Consider the following 6,000-nt stretch of genomic DNA (forward strand, 5'->3'; position numbering starts at 1 on the left):
TCACCCGTACGTGCCAGTTTCCCCAACCCTTCATGTTATCTCTTGCTCATCCACCCTCCCACGCAGTCCCCCCTTTCCCCCCCGCCTCCCCTCCCCTCCCAGGACGTCCCCTCCACCACCTCCCCCCCCCCCAAGGTTGCTGCTGCTGCTGACCGATCTTCCTCTAACGCTCCGCGAGATAGTCTAGGAACGGTTGCCACCACCTGTAGAACCCCTGCGCAGACCCTCTCAAGGCGAACTTAATCCTCTCCAACTTTATGAACCCAGCCATATCATTTATCCAGGCCTCCAGGCTGGGGGGCTTCGCCTCCTTCCACATTAGCAAGACCCTTCACCGGGCTACTAGGGACGCAAAGGCCAGAATGCCGGCCTCTTTCGCCTCCTGCACTCCCAGTTCGTCCACTACTCCAGATATAGCTAGCCCCCAGCTTGGCTTGACCCGGACTTTCACCACCTGAGATATTGCTCCCGCCACTCCTCTCCAGAACCCCTCCAGTGCCGGGCATGACCAAAACATATAGACATGGTTCGCTGGGCTTCCTGAGCACCTTCCACATCTGTCCTCTACCCCAAAGAACCTACTCAACCTCGCCCCTGTCAAGTGCGCTCTGTGGACCACCTTAAATTGTATCAGGCTGAGCCTGGCACACGAGGAGGAGGAATTAACCCTACCTAGGGCATCAGCCCACAGACCTTCCTCGATCTCCTCCCCCAGCTCCTCCTCCCATTTACCCTTCAACTCTTCTACCAGCGCTTCCCCCTCTTCTTTCAACTCCTGGTGTATGTCCGACACCTTGCCCTCCCCGACCCATACACCCGAGATCACCCTATCTTGAACTTCTTGTGCCGGGAGCAACGGGAATTCCCTCACCTGTCGCCTCACAAAAACCCTCACCTGCATATATCTAAAGGCATTTCCCGGGGGTAACTCGAACTTCTCCTCCAGTGCCCCTCGGCTCGCAAACGTCCCGTCGATGAACAGGTCCCCCATTCTTCCAATCCCCGCCCGATGCCAGCTCTGGAACCCCCCGTCCATCTTCCCCGGGACAAACCGGTGGTTACCCCTGATCGGGGACCACACCGATGCTCCCATTGCACCCCGGTGCCGTCTCCACTGGCCCCAGATCCTTAGCGTTGCCGCCACCACCGGGCTCGTGGTATACTTTGTCGGCGAGAGCGGCAGCGGTGCCGTCACCAACGCCCCCAGGCTCGTTCCTTTACAGGACGCCATCTCCATCCTCTTCCATGCCGCCCCCTCTCCCTCCATAACACACTTGCGGATCATCGCCACATTTGCTGCCCAGTAGTAGCTCCCCAGGTTTGGCAGCGCCAACCCTCCTCGGTCCCTACTGCGTTCCAGGAACCCTCTCCTTACTCTCGGGGTCTTATTCGCCCACAAAAACCCCATAATACTCCTGCCTACTCTCTTAAAAAAGGCCTTAGTGATCACGATGGGAAGGCACTGAAACACAAACAGAAACCTCGGAAGGACCACCATTTTGACCGACTGCACTCTACCCGCCAGCGAGAGCGGTAACATGTCCCATCTTTTGAAATCCTCCTCCAATTGCTCCACCAACCTCGTTAGATTCAGTTTATGTAGGGTCCCCCAAATCTGGATCCCCAGATACCGAAAGCCCCCCTCCGCCCTCCTCAGCGGTAGGTCCCCTATCCCTCTTTCTTGGTCCCCCGCCTGTAATACAAAGAGCTCACTCTTCCCTACATTGAGCTTATCGCCCGAAAATTCCCCAAACTCCCTTAGAGTCTGCATGACCTCCACCATCCCCTCCATTGGATCCGCCACGTACAGCAACAGGTCATCCGCATATAGCGACACCCAATGCTCTTCTCCCCCTCGGACCACCCCCCTCCATTTATTGGACACCCTCAATGACATGGCCAATGGTTCAATCGCCAATGCAAACAACAGGGGGGACAGGGGGCACCCCTGCCTCGTCCCTCGGTACAGTCGAAAGTACTCCGACCTCCGCCGGTTCATCACTACACTCACCATCGGGGCTCTGTAAAGGAGCTTAACCCAATTGATAAACCCTACCCCGAACCCAAACCTACGCAGCACCTCCCAGAGGTACTCCCACTCTACTCGGTCAAAGGCCTTCTCCGCGTCCATAGCTGCCACTATCTCCGCCTCTCCCTCCTCCGATGGCATCATTATCACGTTTAAGAGCCGCCGCACATTGGTGTTTAGTTGCCTGCCCTTTACAAATCCCGTCTGGTGCTCGTGGATTACCCCCGGGACACAGTCCTCGATCCTCGTGGCCAGCACTTTTGCCAGCAACTTTGCATCCACATTGAGGTGCGAGATCGGCCTGTACGATCCACATTGCAGTGGGTCCTTGTCCCGCTTTAGGATCAAAGAAATTGTCGCTTCCGACATTGTCAGGGGCAGGGTCCCCTCCTCTCTTGCCTCATTAAAGGTCCTCACCAGTAGCGGGGCCAACAGGTCTGCGTACTTCCTGTAGATCTCCACCGGGAATCCGTCTGGTCCCGGGGCCTTCCCCGCCTGCATGCTCCCCAAACCCTTGCTCAGCTCCTCCAACACAATTGGTGCCCCCAAACCAGCCACCTCTTGCTCCTCCACCCTTGGAAATCTCAGCTGATCTAGGAATCGTCTCATCCTCTCTTCCCCCGCTGGGGGCTGGGATCTGTACAGCTCTTCATAAAAGGCCTTGAATACCTCGTTTATTTTGTCGCACTCTGAACCGTGGCTCCCCTTCCATATTTGGCTCCCCCTATTTCCTTCGCTGCCATCGTCTTAAGGAGCTGGTGTGCCAGCATCCGACTAGCCTTTTCCCCATACTCGTAGGTCGCCCCCTGCGCTTTCCTCCACTGTGCCTCCGCCTTCCCTGTGGTCAACAGGTCAAACTCCGTCTGGAGCCGTCGTCTTTCCCCAAGTAATCTTTCCTCCGGGGCCTCTGCGTATCACCTGTCCACTCTCAAAATCTCCCCCACTAACCTCTCCCTTTCCATACCCTCTGTCTTCTCCCTATGAGCCCTAATGGAAATTAGCTCTCCCCTGATCACCGCCTTCAACGCCTCCCATACCACTCCCACCCGCACCTCCCCGTTGTCGTTGGCCTCCAAGTACCTTTCGATACATCCCCTCACCTTCCCACACACCACCTCGTCCGCCAGCAGTCCCACATCCAGCCGCCACAACGTGTGTTGGTCCCTCTCCTCTCCCAGCTCCAGTTCCACCCAGTGCGGGGCATGGTCCGAAACGGCTATAGCCGAATACTCCGTCCCCTCCACCCTCGGGATGAACGCCCTACCCAGAACAAAGAAATCTATCCGGGAGTAGGCTTTGTGTACATGGGAGAAGAAAGAAAATTCCCTGGCCTGCGGCCTTGCAAACCGCCATGGGTCCACTCCCCCCATCTGATCCATAAACCCCCTAAGTACCTTGGCCGCCGCCGGCCTCTTTCCAGTCCTTGATTTGGAGCGGTCCAGTGCTGGATCCAACACTGTATTGAAGTCCCCTCCCATTATCAGGCCTCCTATCTCCAGGTCCGGAATGCGCCCTAACATGCGCTTCATGAATCCTGCATCATCCCAGTTCGGGGCGTATACATTTACCAACACCACCCACGTCCCTTGCAGCCTACCGCTCACCATTACATATCGCCCTCCATTGTCCGTTACAATAGTCTTGGCCTCGAATGACACCCGCTTTCCCACCAATATTGCCACCCCTCTATTCTTCGCGTCCAGTCCCGAGTGGAATACCTGTCCTACCCATCCCTTTCTTAGCCTGACCTGGTCCGCCACCTTCAGGTGTGTCTCTTGGAGCATGGCCACGTCCGCCTTCAGTCCCTTTAAGTGTGCGAACACTCGAGCCCTCTTCACCGGCCCATTCAGGCCCCTCACATTCCACGTTATCAGCCGGATTGGAGGGGCTCTCACCCCCCCACGCCCCGCCGACTAGCCATCTCCTTCTGACCACCTCTTCTGTGTCCCATTCCCTTTCTGCCAGTGCAGCAGCAATCCCCCCCCCCCCCCCCCACCCACCCCAGGCTAGACCCCTGTCTAGCTTTTTTGCTCCCCCCATGTCACTCCCGTAAGTCAGCTGACGCCTGCTGACCCCGGCTTCCCCCGCCGTCCCATTGACCTCCCCGCGTGGGAGTCTCCCAATCCATATGCATTCCTTCGTTCCCCTTCCCGCCTTTCCAAAGCCTGCCCCGTCCCCTCTGGCGCAGTTCCGCGGCCTTGTCTCTCTCCCCCAGCCCATGTAACATTTCCTGCGTGTGATTGACCCCCTATATACAACAACCATCACACATCAAACCCCAAAACATCCTCCCCACCCTCACAAACCCTCAGTTAGAGTCCAACTTTTCGGCTTGTACAAAGGTCCACGCCTCTTCAGGCATTTTGAAGTAATAGTGGCCCTTGTATGTGACCCACAGTCGCGCTGGCTGCAGCATTCCGAATTTCACTTCTTTCCAGTACAATGCCGCTTTGGCCCGGTTGAAACCCGCTCTCCGCTTTGCAACCTCCGTGCTCCAGTCCGGGTATATTCGGATCTCTGCATTGTCCCACTTACTGCTCCGCTCCTTCTTGGCCCATCTCAGGACCCACTCTCTGTCCGTGAACCGGTGGAACCTCACCACCATCGCCCTTGGCGGCTCATTTGCCTGGGGCTTCTTCGCCAGCACCCGATGTGCCCCGTCCAACTTCAGCGGCCTCGAAGGGGCCTTCGTGCCCACCATTGCCTCGAGCATCGTGCTCGCGTATGCCCCAGCATCAGCCCCCTCCACTCCCTCAGGGAGACCCAGGATTCGCAGATTCTTTCTCCTCGACCTGTTCTCCAGGTCTTCGAGTCTTCCCGCCCACTTCTTGTGTAGCGCCTCGTTCTGCTCCACTCTCACCGCCAGGCCCACGAGCTTGTCCTCATTCTGACTGACTCTTTTCTGTACCTCCTGGATCTTAGCTTCGTGGGCCTTCTGGGTGATCCCGAGTCCTTCAATTGCCGAAAGCATAGGCGCCAACATTTCCTTGCGCATCTCCTCGCGCTGCTCCTTGAAGCAGCGCTTGATGAACTCCTGCAGCTCCCCTTTGTCCCTGGCCGCCGCCATTTTGTTTTCTTTCCCTCGCTTCTCCCGTTGCTCCAGTGCCGCTCCTTTGGCCGTTACACTTCTGGTCCGTTTCATAGAAGTTGGAGGGGGACCTCTCTCTTCCCTTCCCCACGGGCTACGTCAAAAAAAAGTTCCGTTGGGGCTCCTCTAACGAGCCTGAAAGTCCATGGTAGCGGGAACTGCCGAATCATGCGGCTTAGCTCCGCATAGCCGCAACCGGAAGTCGAGACGGAATCCTTTTGGCAGTGTTCGCTTCACCAGTCTGCCCCAAAAAGTCTATGGAAACTCCTGAAAAAGGTCTGAGAGTCAGTTCCAGATGGGAGCTGCTGAATGCGCTACTCCTCCATGGCCGCCACCGGAAGCCTCATCCCTGCTTCTTCAATGGCCTTGGTAGATCTTTTCACAGTTGTTCCCTCTGCTGCTAGAATTCACCTTTGATAGAGTCAAGTCAGATTGCAGCTTTAAGCTTGCCCTTCCCCCGCCTGCATGCTGGAAGAGGCTTTTGTCTATTGCTGCAGATCAAGCCAAATCTTTTACTGTTTCTGCCGGGTCTGGTAGCCAAAAGACATAACATTCCTGGGGGACACTGTCAGGGGAATGCTGCAGTCTTCTTGCCACACTGGGAAATGTCAAACAAATGCCGTGGGGGCCCTGTAAAAGAGCCCAAAAGTCCGTTCCAAGCGGGAGCTACCGAATATGCGACCTAGCTCTGCATAGCCGGACCCGGAAGTCCAGAAGGAAACAGGATTAAGGAAAATCCTGAGGCATTTTATACATATGTGAAGAGCAAGAGGGTAGCCAGAGAAAGGGTTGGTCCATTCAAGGATATTGGAGGGAATCTATGTATGGAACCATAAGGTAGATAAGTCCCCAGGCCTGATAGGATCTACCCCAGAATACTGCG

Source organism: Scyliorhinus torazame, chromosome 3, assembly GCF_047496885.1.
Source record: "Scyliorhinus torazame isolate Kashiwa2021f chromosome 3, sScyTor2.1, whole genome shotgun sequence".
Taxonomy (NCBI): Eukaryota; Metazoa; Chordata; class Chondrichthyes; order Carcharhiniformes; family Scyliorhinidae; genus Scyliorhinus; species Scyliorhinus torazame.